This window comes from Canis lupus, chromosome 23 (genome assembly GCF_011100685.1).
Source record: "Canis lupus familiaris isolate Mischka breed German Shepherd chromosome 23, alternate assembly UU_Cfam_GSD_1.0, whole genome shotgun sequence".
NCBI classification, from domain to species: Eukaryota; Metazoa; Chordata; class Mammalia; order Carnivora; family Canidae; genus Canis; species Canis lupus.
Window position 1 is genome coordinate 25795818 of NC_049244.1, and position 14032 is coordinate 25809849.

At 34.8% G+C, this 14032-nt stretch overlaps 1 protein-coding gene and 1 non-coding gene across 8 annotated transcripts in view; one reads left to right on the top strand and one right to left on the bottom strand.

Annotated features, from left to right (window-relative positions):
• Positions 1-14032, top strand: part of TBC1D5 (TBC1 domain family member 5) — a 542853-nt gene that overhangs the window by 69233 nt on the left and 459588 nt on the right. For 2 of the 7 annotated variants that reach the window (XM_038570747.1, XM_038570750.1), the window contains one exon: positions 3814-3951. The exons of the other annotated variants lie outside the window; for them this stretch is intronic. The gene's annotated coding sequence lies outside the window, so the exon portion shown is untranslated. The remainder of the gene's footprint in view (positions 1-3813; positions 3952-14032) is intronic. 7 annotated transcript variants of the gene reach the window in all.
• Positions 10473-10545, bottom strand: TRNAM-CAU. The gene has a single exon. It is a non-coding gene; the product is annotated as a tRNA-Met (tRNA).

Consider the following 14032-nt stretch of genomic DNA (forward strand, 5'->3'; position numbering starts at 1 on the left):
CTCACATTGTTAATTTCCTGCTGTAGAAGCCAGGGCAGAAGGCATGTTTCTTCTGAGATTTTTATTTTATTTATTTATTTTATTTTATTTTATTTTTTTTACTTCTGAGATTTTTAGATCAAATTGAGAGGCACAGAGAATCTGAAAAAATCCATCATTTTAAGCCAGGTAGTGAATGTCCTACTTTATTGATGACCTTGAGCCTGATAACCCACCCAAGGTCCAGTCCATTGTTACTGTCATGATACAGAATTGGGCAGCTGTATCACAGGGACTGGATTCAAGGCAGCTTTTAGGGAGTGATCGTGACTGACATATTCAGTCAAATAGTCTAGTCTATAAGAGCTGAGAAAATGGCTAGCTTTTATTTGAAAGATTTATTTATTGAGAGAGAGAGAATCCCAAGAAGACTCCAGGCTGAGCGTGGAGCCCACTGTGGGGCTTGATCTCACAACTCTGAGATCAGGACCTGAGCCAAAACCAAGAGTGGGCCACTTAACCACCCAGATGCCGCTACCTTTAATTGGAATGCTCTTCCAGGGAAAGACTGTTGTGGGGATATAGGAGTACACTATTTGTGGCCTGGTAATCGTGTTTCTTTTCTGGGACTATTGAACAAAGTACCACAGACTAGGTGGCTTAAGTAATAGAAATTTATTATCTCAGGTTTCTGGAGGCTAGGTCTCTGAAACCAAGGTTGTCAGAGGATTGGTTTCTTCTGAGAGCTATGAGAGTGTGTGGTTCTTAAATCTTGATTGTTTATTTAAAATGTCTCTTTTTGGTAATTTGATTTACTGAAGATGATTTTATTAGTAATGTAGTTATATACACAATTTGGTTGCTGAAATGTTAAATATGATTAATAAAACTAAAAATGTTTACAGAATTTACATTAGTAGTTTTATTTTAAAAAATTGGTCCTTTTGGTCACTGTATTCTTTTTCAAGGGAATTATTTTTAATAGGAACATACCTCCTACATAATGGTATGACAACTAGGAGTGTTATGTCCAAACTGATTTAAGTTAATTATATATCAAAATCTCTTTAATCTTTTGTATTACAGTGTATCTAAAGAGAAGGCTACAGATTTAAAGTAAAATGAAATCTGATTAAATTATTAAACTGATTTAAGTCCTGTGTTCTGTTCATTCTGCTACAATAAATATGCCTTCTTCACTTCAGTATTAAATTTACAATGTAGCTGTAACCTATAGGAATAACAACCATGTTTTCTTTTAATATTTCCCTTGGACTTTGGGTGTTTTAACTTTGAATTTTTATGTTGAAAATGTTAGTACTAGTTAAATTTTTAATTTTTTAAATTAAATCTTGATTTCTTTTTTAAAATTTTATTTTATTTCAGTTCAGTTTGCCAACATATAGTATGACACCCAGTGTTTGTCACATCACGTTGCCCTCCTTAATGCCTGTCACCCAGTTACCTCATCCCTCTGCCTACCTCCCCTTCTGCAACCTTTTGTTTCCCAGAGTTAGGAGTCTCTCATGGTTTGTCTTCCTCTCTAATTTTTCCCCACTCAGTTTCCCACTTATCCTGGTTTGTAAGATTTAATTATTGTGACTTAACTGAAGAATTTACTCCATCCTTCCAAAATGAGTGCATTATCTGTTAAGCAGATGGCAGATCTTGTGAACTAAGTTTTGCCATTAGAATAACCCCTCTATGTCTCATTCAGTTAATTTGTTTGAACATTTTCCTAATAAGTATGTTCATGAAGTGAAGTTGGTTGGTGGACTTCTCTCTTCCCTCCCTTTATTTCTTTTTTCCTTCCTTTTATTCTTTGAAATATGTAAGACTTGCAGCAGTTACAAAACCTACAAAACCAGGGGAAGCTGGGTAAAAAGTACTTTACATAACATACTTCACACTTTACATAACCATAGCATAATTTCCAATAGTAAAGAAATTAACATTGGTACAGTACTATTAACTAAGTTACTGATTTTATATAGGTTTTACCAGTTTTTCCACTAATTCCTTTTTCTGTTTCAAGATCTAGTCTTGGAACCCACATTTCATTTAGTTGTCGAATCTTGTTAGTCCCTCAACAATGTGTAATAGTTCTTTACTCTTCTTTCTCTTGACCTTGACACTTATGAAGAGTACTAGTCAGTTATGTTTTAGTATATCCCTCAATTTGGGCTTGTGGGAGGTTTTCGTATGATCAGATTGAGGGTATGCATTATTGGGAAGAATACAACAGATATGATGTTCTTTGATATGCTCAATATATGGTATCAGTGGTACATGAGGTTTTATTACTAGTAATATGGCTGCTTCATTGTTTGTTTATCTTAAATTCAGGGGAGAGTAACATAACATAAAATTAACGATTTTGAAGTAAATAATTCAGTGACATTTGGTACATTGACAGTGTTATATAACCATCACCTACCTATATCTAGTTCCAAAATGTTTTGATCACTCCAAAAGGATACCTGTACCCATTAATCAGTTACTCCCAATTTGCTCCATCCTCAAACCCTTTCCCACCCACATCTGTCTCTGTGGATTTACTTATTCTGTATAATTCATATAAATGGAATCATTCAGTAAGTATTCTTTTGTTTCTGTTTCTGGCTTCACTTAGCATAATGTTTTCAGGATTTGTCCACATTTTAGCGTTTATCAGTACCATTTTTCTTTTAATGGCTAAATAATATTTCGTTGTATGTATATACCACAGTGTGTTTATCTGTTCATCCATTGGTGGACATTTGGGCTGTTTTTGTTTCTTGGTTATTGTGAATAGTGCTGCTGGGAACATGCATTATGTATTTGTTGAATTGCTGGATCATATGGTAGTTCCAACAAACTTTCTGGTTCAGATATTTTTAACTCTTTTGTTTTTCATTTGATTAAATAAATCTAATTTTGTTATAGAATAATATGGTAACACAAAATCCAAAGCAAAAGTACTTCATAGATTTTATATATACATCAGTTTTAAAACCCGAGAGTATTTGTCATTCTGATTAAGCTATGTATTTCTGGATTTGATTGTTGATGGAATTTATCTGTTTTTCCCATTTAAAATGATAATAAGATATGCTGCTAGAGTCCGTGAATTTGTTGTATGCTTTGTATTATCAGTTGATGTTGTATTGATTTGTCCTTATTTTGGACAGTTTATTTCCCACCATAGAAGAATTTCACTTAAAAAAAAAAAAAAGAATTTCACTAGTTTAAGGAAACATCTATAATAAATACTTGAAGAACAGCTTAAGGAGCCTTTTTATACTTTTAAATATTTTCTCATTGCACATTTGAGATTTTTTTAATGTAGTTTTGAACCTTTTTTGCAATTCATTTTCATTTTCTTATGATAAGCATAGTGTAGTATTGATTTTTAAAAATGCTTTAGGGGCACCTGGGTGGTTCAGTGGTTCAGCATCTTTGATTCAGGTTGTGATCCTGGGGTCCTGGGATTGAGTCTCGCATCAGGCTCCCTACAGGGAGCCTGCTTCTCCCTCTGCCTATGTCTCTGTCTCTCTGTGTCTCTCATGAATAAATAAATAAAATCTTTAAAAAATAATAAAATAAAAATGCTTTATACTTTTCCATATAGCAGATAGAGAAAGGGTTGATAATTCTACTACAAATCTGTTAATAAAATGGCAAATGAGAAAGAAAGTCCTTTATTGGAGAATAGATCAGATCCATAAAGACTGTTCTTTAGACCAGTTTTACTTAATCTTGAGTGAGAACCTGGTGTATAGTCTCTGAACATATTTCCACCAAATAAGAGTTGGTTGTTCTTCATTGGGTTAAGATAAAATCTTTGTTCTCCAGGTCCTCTTGTTCCAAAAAGACCACTCTTTTATGCTGAAACTCTGTTGACCCAGGAAATCTGCCTTTACCCTTCAAATAAGTTCTGGCGGACCTGAAGCTTTCAGACAGAGTCAAAGGGACCTTGAACTTCTGGTTTTGGTAAGAGTTTTAACTCTGGCATTTTTGGCCTGCTTGGGCGTTAAAAAACTCTAGAATAAAACTCATGGTCTACTCCTGATTCAACAAAAGACATCTGATATTGACGCTAATCCTGTTAGCCTACTGGTCTTTATTGAGGTGAAGAGGGTAATTATGGAATTTTTGTGGAAAAAGTAAATTAATGGACATAGTATTTGAAAACAACTTGAAGCCACATAAACTTTTTGTTTTGTTACTAAGTCTCAAAAATCATTACTAGGAGCACCTAGACTTATAGGTCTGGTGATATAACTTATGGTAGAGAGATACCTGTGAAGGATAAATGGTAGCATGTGTCTCTTGGACTAATGTGCCATTTCTAGTATATAGGCTAGGGGAACCAGATTATTTGACTTCTTAATACCTTTGTTTCTTTGTTCATTTTTTTCTCTCTTCACCTTCACTTCTGGGTCCTCTGATAGTTGTCTAATGGTTTGTGGTGTTATTTGTTGTGAAACTCTGCCTCAAGCTATTGCTGAGATTTGGGCAGCTGGGTGATTGGCAGTTAAACATTGGACTCCACATTCAGGACTTGGATTGTCTGTATTCTCAGATGCTCATTGATGATAAAGCCATATATTGTAAACATCTTCTTTTCTGTTTTTGGAAACTCATTCTTTTTGATTTGGAAATGGACTAATTATTTGAGTGTTTAATTTTTAAATAAAAATATTCCTGAATATTTAAAGATTCTTTAGGTATAGCTGGGTAACTATACTTAGTAATACTGTATTGTGTATTTGAAAGTTGTTAAGAGAGTAGATCTTAAAAGTTTTCCTCATAAGAAAAAATTGTAACTGTATGATGATGGATATTAGCTAGGCTTAGTCAGATAATCATTTTGTAATATATACAAATATTGAATCATTATGTTCTACACCTGAAAGTAATAAAGTATTATATGTCAATTATATTTCAATAAAAAGACTAAAAAATATTTTTCAATTCAAATCCGAGAGTTCACTTTTAAGAATAATTGAACTTCAACTAATTTTTGAAAAAGGGATATAAAAAGTTCTTGATTTTTTTTTTAATTACCAAGGAAAAGTATATGCAGTGATCCTAATAATAGTAATGTTGCCATGTTGTTGTTTGTTAGCAAGTGATTGAATTGATCTGATAGTATTAGGAGTACTCTAATAAAATGAATTAATTTTCATGTGTGAACACAGTATAAAATCTGAATGCTTGTTTCTTTAGTTAAAACTTCTATAATGAAGTTTAAATGCTCAGAGATGCCATACCCAAAGTCACCATTTTAACATTCACCACTTTGCACATTAAGCCACCATCTAAGACTTTAGACTTACATCAGTGGGTAGCATGCATTAAAGATGATCCCTTTGTATAAAGGGAATAAAATTCCTTCAGCAACTTTAAACCAGGTGAAAAGAAGAGAGTGCTTTCATAAATACAGAGCTACTGTGTGAAAGCCTTGCTTTGGAGTCATGGAACTAAATTCAAAAGTGTGACATACTGTTTTCTTTCTTTTAAGGATATCTATTTGGCTTGTCTAGAATGTTCTCTCCTCTTCTATCTTTCTTGTGTATTTTTCCTTATGAGTAGGAGAGAAGAAGTAAAAATCAGTTTTACCTACTTGAAATTATGGTGTTGTTATATTACTTTTAAAATTAAGCTGATAAATTTAAAAGATGGCTTATTTAATCATATGCATATATTCATCGTAATTATCAGAATCCAGCCATTTCTTCTTTTTTGGGGGGTAGGGGAGGGGGGCTGGGCAGCAAAGCAAAGTTTATTGAGTGATAGTAAAGGAAAGTTTATTTAGTGAAACTACATAGCTCCCAAAGAGGAAGGGGACCCAAGAAGGTTGCCCTGAATCTAGCCATGTCTACCATCTCTGATGCATTCCAAGCCACCACTCCGTCTCATCTGGAACTCCTAGGAGCGTCTTAACTGATGCCTTTTTATACTATACTCCTCCCCAACAAGTTTGTTCTCTACATAAAACCAAAGTGATTCTTTTATAATGAATCAGGTTACTCAAAAATTCCACTTTTTTGCTCATTGATTTCTAAAATCTTACAATGAGCTTTGTTCAAGGCCATATACAGTTTGACTTTCTAAAACCTCATCTGTTCTCATTCTCTTCCTTTCCCCTATTGCAGTCACAGTGGCCTCAGTGATGTTCCTTAAACACTGTAGGTCTGCCCCATATAGGGTCTTTGCTGTTGCTCTTCCTTTTTTTGGGGGGGGGGGGGGCGGGGGGAACCCTTCCCTTAGGTGTCCATAAGGCTTATTATTTCCTCAATTCCTTCAGATCTCTTCTTAAATATCACCTTGTTAGGTCTTCTCTGAGTACATTATCTAAAATAATCTTGCTCTTTTCTCTACTTCCAGCCTCTCTTATTTCCTTTACCTTGCTTTACATATCTCTGAAACACTTAGGACGCAGGCCTCAGTAATTGAGTGTGAGCAAGAATGGTACAAAATAATTGCCATGGCCAGCTGCACGTGTGGGGATGTAGTATTCAGAGATCAGGCACAGGTTTGGTGGTACAGGGTTTAGATAACTGGGTTCAAATTGTTTCTGGGTTGTTGAGTTACTTTCTCAGGGCTTTAGTAACACAATCCCGAAAACAGGAGGCTTAAAACCATAGAAATTTATTGCCACAGTTCTAGAGGCTCAAAGTCCAAACTCAAGAAGTTGGCAGACCGTGCTCTCTCAGACTGCTCTAGAGGGGAGTTCTTTCTTGTGTCTTTTGGCTTCTGGTGTTTGCCAGCAGTCTTCGGTGTTCTTTGTCTTATAGATACATCATTCCCATTAGATGGCCATGTTTCCTCTGTGTGTCTTCAGGTAATCTTCCCTCTCTGAGTGTCTGTTTCTGTGTCCAAATCTCCAGTTTTTATAAAGACACCAGTCATATTGAATTAGGACCTACCTTAATGACCTCGTTTTTTTTTTTTTTTAATTTTTATTTATTTATGATAGTCACAGAGAGAAAGAGAGAGAGAGAGAGAGAGAGAGGCAGAGACACAGGCAGAGGGAGAAGCAGGCTCCATGCACCGGGAGCCCAATGTGGGATTCGATCCCGGGTCTCCAGGATCAAGCCCTGGGCCAAAGGCAGGCGCCAAACCGCTGCACCACCCAGGGATCCCAATGACCTCGTTTTAACTTGATTTCCTCTATCAAGACCCTATTTCCAAGAAAGGTCACATGCTGTGCTGTGAGATTTAGGACTTCAACATATCTTTCATTGATGAGAGAATTTCACTGAAAAATTAATAAAGAACTTGATGAATTAATATAGGGTAGGAGGTCAGGAAAGACACAGCAAAGGTAAATCTTGGGTTTCCCTGCTTACCTGAGAGAATGCTGGTACCATTGGAAGACAGTTTCCAAGCAAGGTGAGAGTGGAGGGAAATGAATTTTGTTGTAAACCTGCTGATTTGGAATTGTATGCAATAGCTTTGTTCATGATAGTCAGAATTCAGGGGAGAGATTTGCATCTGGATAATTTGTTATGAGATAGTTGGGTTCTCTGAGGGAGAGAAGATGGAGGAGAGCTAAGTCTAAAAAGGAAGCTAAAGAGAAAAGGTTACTTTGTTGAAGTGGATGCCTTCATCCATTATAGAAAAAAAGTGTCTTATGAGGGGATTTATCCCTTTACTCCAAATGTCAGTTCTAGTAATGTCTGGATAGTGGATTTACTAGCTGAAGTGGCCGCTGCATGAACAGAAGTAGAGTTACCAGTTCCTGACAGCTGCGAGTCAGCCTCTGGGCATCTTGCTAAATTTTCAAATATAATTATACAGTAGACTTCCTTTAACAAATTCCGTGTTCTCAGCTATAATTATAACTGCTTTTCTTGCCTGTAGCCTGTTCTTTGTCTTACTATTGCCCTCCTTATCTCCCCCTGCTGGTTAGAATTATCCTCTGGTCATTTGGGATCTGATAAAAGATGAAGTGGTTTACTGCAGTTTTCTTTCTCCTAAGCATAGATTTACCAGTGCTAGCCAATTTCCTTTCTCCACTCCAGTCTAAAATACATTTCCAGTAATACAAAGTAGTGTTTTAAAGCATAAACTAGCAATATCCTATATTAAAGTAATTTTTATTTTGAAATAATATGGAAATAGAAATTTAGGTACCTTGTAAGCTCTCTATGCAACTGTCAGAAAATGACCACCATGACTTATCCAGTACTCCTAGCAATAGTCAAGAGACTTTCAAATAAAATCTTGCTCATGGCCATGCTTTAGACCAAGGTTTTTTTTGTTTTGTTTTGTTTGTTTGTTTTTAATATATTAAGGCTTGCAACCAGAAATGAAGTCAACATAAATCCTACAACTATGATCCTGCAATAGTTTCCAGGACTCATCATGGCAGTAATTTGTAAGTTTAGAAATATGAGTGGGATTTCCTGTTTTCTCATCTATTTTTATCACCTAGATATCCATTATGAAAATAAATCACTTTAAAAAATGACTTGATATCCTTTACAAATATATTGTAGTTTTGGGGTGATAAACTTCAAGAATGTTATTTCCATGTCATTTAGATTATATTCTAAGTCATTTTAACGTCTTTTCTTAAGAAATAACTAAAACGAATGGATTTCTGAATGTGCAGAGGAAGTGGTATGCTTGAACTCTTAGCCTGCAATGGATGTAATCCAGAAGGAATTATGGACCATTGTTATGTATTGTTCATCACCGAGTTATTTACTAAAAAACACTTAGAGTATTTGCTATATGCCACTGTGTTAATTTTAAGTTTACTAGGGTTTTCGTTTGAAGAATTCGATTTAAAGGGGTATGCTTATAATGGTCGAATATACTTGGTAATACACAGTAGTGTATTCAGTTGCCTATTAAAATAATTCTGTGTATAATAGGGTCTTTAGATTTAAAAAGTAGAACTTCTCTTACACAATAATTGGTTGACATTTTTTTACCTCAATGTAAGATTGCAGTATTTGATGAACAAACAAGAAGAATAAAGTTTTGGTAAATAAGGCATTTTTTTTTTAATATTTAGAAATAAGCTTGAAGCCTTTTAGCATTAGATTGATGGGTTTTCCTTTTGTGAAAGATAAGTGAATAAGGTTATATTTCATGTTTGCAGATCCTAATCCTGTCATAGAAATAAGAGTCTTGAAAGGTGGTGCTTTGAAATTCACCATTCTAAGAAATCTCTCCTTACCACTGTAATTTTATGCTCATGTGGTGAGATTTCAGGTTGAGGAATGAGATTAGATTTTCAGGGGCAGAATATTTGCTGTCCTCATTGTTTTGGTTCTGAAGGAATGCTTACCCCTTAGCCTCAAATGTGCTGTGGTATTAGCTACTTTAAAATAGATTGCTCAAGACTCTTTATTTGGAAAACCTTAAATATGCATCATGATGCATTACTTGCAATAAAAAATGAGGCTACAATTATATAAAACAAAACACTACAGCTGCTGACAGATGTCATTAACAACTTAGATACAGATCCTTCAAAGAGGAACTGCTAGACATCTAATTTGGGGAGTTAAGGTCATTATAGCTCAAGATGAAATACTGTTGTCCATTATACTTACTGTTTTTGGTTTGGGTTTTTTGTTTTTGTTTTTGATGGTTTATTGAGACCTTGGTATTTGATATAAACAACTGTCTTCTGAATTATAATTAATAAACATGGAAGGACTCCAGGTAATAGCAAACTACCATGAAGCAAGCAGCATAATAGTAGTTTTTGTAGGCAGGATATAGATCTATATATAGATATAGATGCATTCATTGATAGCAATGAATGTCAAAAAAAAAAGGGTGCAAGTTTGAGGAGAAACAATATTTGCATAATCTAAAAGTATTTCTCCAAGATGTTCAATAATCGCAAAGGGAAAAATAGTAACTTTGCAGTGGAGAAAGCTGGCACACACCAAGTGATCTAGGCTGGCATCACCAATAAGAAGACATGCTAATATCTGATAAGAGGACACAGCATTGTTTTATATAATATTATTGCCAAAAATGTACATAACCTCAGTCTAATCCTAGAAAAAACATTAGACAAACCCACATTGAGGCATGTTTTAAAAAATAATCAGTATTTTTCAAAAGTATCATTGTTACGAAAGATAAGGAATTATCACAGATTGTTGAAGACTATGTGATAGGATCTTGGATAGGATCCTGGAATAGAAAAAAGTTGGGAAAAACAAAATAGAAGAAAGAAAAGAGCATTAGTGGACAGCTGGAAAACTTTTGAGTAATTTAGTATAGAACCGATGTTAATTTTATGTTTTAATATCGTACTGTAGTTATGGATGTTAATGTTGGGGGAACCCATGTTAACAGTATGTGGGAACTCTACTGTTATTACAAGCATAAAATTCTATAAGCATAAAATTATTTCAGAGTAAAACATTTTAAACCCATTCTTCTGGAAGTCTGCTGTAGTGCTCTCTGCATATCCTGTGAAGTTGTAAAGGTGCTCCTGTCTTTGGTTTTGTTTTGTCTTTAAGTGAACTCTACACCCAATATGGGGCTTGAACTCATGACCCTGAGATCATGAGTCACATACTCTACCAGCTGAGCCAGCCAGGTGCCCTGTGAAGTGTCTTTGGTTTTAAAAATAAGTATCTTGGATAAAAATCAGGGTGGACTCTTGTAACAAACTGGGCTCAGTACTATGTTGCTGACCATCATTTGTCATCTCATTTCCTGTAATTTTTAATAACAATTGTAGAGATACTCAGGTTGTATAAATTGTATGAGGATGTTAATTGGTTTCTGCTATAGTCATTGGACTAGTAGTATATGAGAGAATCTGAAGATTAGAAGTATGTGATATCCAAAAGTGACATTGAAAATGATCCCAGGGGCACTTGGGTGGCTCGGTGGTTGAGCATCTGCCTTTGGCTTAGGTTGTGATCCCTGGAATCGAGTCCTGGGATCACATTCCTGGGCTATGTTTCCTGGGATAGAGTCCTATATCAGACTCTCCATATGGAGCCTGCTTCTCCCTCTGCCTATGTCTCTCTCTATGTGTCTCTCATGAATAAATAAATAAAATCTTAAAAAAAAATAGTGATCCTGGAATCCCAGGATGGAGCCCACATCAGGCTTCCTGCTCAGCAGGGAGTCTGCTTCTCCATCTCCCTTTACCCCTTCCCCTGCTTGTGCTCTCGTGCGTGCGCGCGCGCGCTCTCTCTCTCAAATAAATAAACAAACAAACAAACAAACATTTATTAAGATTTTATTTATTTATTCATGAGAGACACATACACACAGAGGCAGAGACACAGACAGAGGGAGAAGCAGGCAGGCTCCATGCAGGGAGCCCTGATGTTGGACTCGATCCCGGGACTCCAGGATCACACCTTGGCCTGAAGGCAGGAGCTAAACTGCTGAGCCACCCAGGGATTCCCATGAATAAATCTTTTTAAAAAGTGAACAAATAGGTATCTGGGGGAGATGTTCATAATGATTTTACAATAATAATAATAATAAAATAATAATAATAATAATTGTCATGTTTCCAAGATATAAAATAAAAGTTTATAGTGTTCTAAAAGTTTGTCCTTTTTTATACAAACCATACTTTAGATGGGTTTCAGCTATGAAGTTAGAACTCTATGGGAGGAAGTGGACTATGGAATTAATTTTCTGTTTTATTTTGTTAACTACATAGCAAGTCACCTGTCATCCATTTGACATTAGAGTCACATAATAGTCTTTCTAAATAAAAATTTATAATACCACCATCTATATATGGAAAACCACTAGTTACACAGAGAAGTTTTATGCCTACTGTTGGCAGATAGCACTACCAAACTAAACTTATTGAGGTCAGGGACTCTGTTACTTTTAAAAAGTTTTTTCCATGTGGAATAGTGCCTGGCTATAAATAAATATTGAATGAATGAATGAATGAATGAATGAATGAATACTGAAAATTATGTAAGGTAGAGTTTCATAATAACTGTAAAATTCACATGTCTATAGTAATGCAGCTTTAGGGTTGAACATTTAGAATCCATGCCATCAAAATGTCAATTTTTTTGAGAATTAACTCTTTTCTACAAATCTGTACTTGCTATTAAGGGCATCTCCTATTTAATATTTGGCAGTTTACTGATGCTCTGAACATTTCCATACCTGGGTTTGTTTCTTTGTATTTCAGTGGACTCTGGTGATGGCAGGGCACACATAGCCTCCAGAAAGTTCCATGGAGGGTTGATAATTGTTGAGAAGTTGAAATTAGGGAGTAGAGAGTGAAGAATTCTGTTTCTGGGATATAATTGTTAGCAATCTTGTAAAATGTACTCTAACCAGAAAATATTTCCAAAATATAGTTATGAGTATTATGTACCTCAGAAGGAGAATTTAATGGTATGCCAGTGTGTGTCATTAGTCAACTTTAAAAACCCCTTTGGAGTAATGCATATGAATATATTTACTGAAATACGTGTACTGAAATTACTAGCTTCTGCTTTGTTAAAAAACTGCTCATTTTACCTTGTTAAAATAGTTTGTTTATACATACCTCATCAAACTTTTTTGATACAAAGGTATATTTTTAAGATGTCATGTTTTTGCTGGCTTAATAATTGATTCCTCTTCTCCCTGTCATGGTATGTTATGTTCCTCCTAGTCAGTGCTTCTTTTCAAAATCATTTGTAGAAGGTAATGAATCTGATTTAAAAAGTAGATTTGGTTAGCCTATTTTAAACTCTATGGGGATGTAGCCATGCACACTTGGGTGGAGGGATAAGGAAAGGTTAATTTTTTCCACACTTAAGAATTACTGGATGTCCATAGGAAACTAAAATTGCTTAAAGTCTCATTTAATCTTTTGCATTTTGTGTCTAAAGTAACCATTAATACTGAGTGGAAGAAAGTATTTGTCATTTTAATTTATTTTCAGTGAGGAATATAGGCTTTATTTAAAATATGTGATTTTAATGTTACAGTTCATTTTGGTTTAAAATTGGTTTAAAATCTTCCAAGATTGGAAAGTTGATGGGGGGGGGGGGGGTTCGGGTCCTGTGTCTGCCAGATACTGTCTTTGTGATCTTGAACAAGTCAGTATGTCTTTCTGAGTATCTTTTTTCTCATCTATAAAATCTTGAAATTAAGAATAACTCTCTACCTTACGGGGTTTGTGAGGATTACATCAACTAAACATGATAATATATATGATTATATCTAGCACCAGGACAGGTTGCCTAACTTTATTTCAAATCTACTGTGAACAGTTGCCTCCTAGAAATATGCTAAGCACTGTTCCTAGAACATAGTGGTCATGCTCAGTTAATTGCCTGTAATTTTCTGATGAGAGAATGCCCATGAAAGGGTGTTGTGAGTTTGTAGTATTGGAAAAATATGAATATAAAAAAATTTAGATGTTAAAACATGGTTAACCAAATTAATGCAGTTTTATAGGATTTTTATATAACAAACCTAAAACCTATACAAACTAATTCATTGAGGTCTTACTCACTAATTAATAATACCTAATTTTGGACCAATAAAAAAAGTAATACTATATAATACTATTTACAAGCAACAGATTTTGGGCTATTTCAAATCATTTCTTTTTATTCTTCTTTTGCTGGGGGAAAAAAGTCATTAGTCTGCATTTATAATCAGGACTAGCTTCCTGTAAAATTATTTATTTTAACTTTTTATTTATAGATTTTGAAATTTACAATTCTAAATACAGCAATAGTAAGGCACTGCATTTTTGCAGGAAACAAAAAGCACAATTAACATAAAGTCAGAGCCAGCCACAAATAAAATATTCCAGCAAACTGTGTAAGGAAAAAAAATGCTCTGGGAAGCAGATGCCAAGAAATATTGCAAAGGTGGCCTTATTACATTGGAAGGAAAAGAATACAGAAGAATTGGTAGTAATAGTAGTAGGAAAAGGAGGGAGGGAGAGAAGGGGAGGAACGGGTAAGGAATGTAGGTAACAAATAATAAGTGAATGAGCATTAAGTACTAGATACAGTTCTAAGCATTTTATGCAGATTATCTCATTTAATCTTCCCAACTACTTTAGGAGTTACATCCCTGCTTTACAGATGAC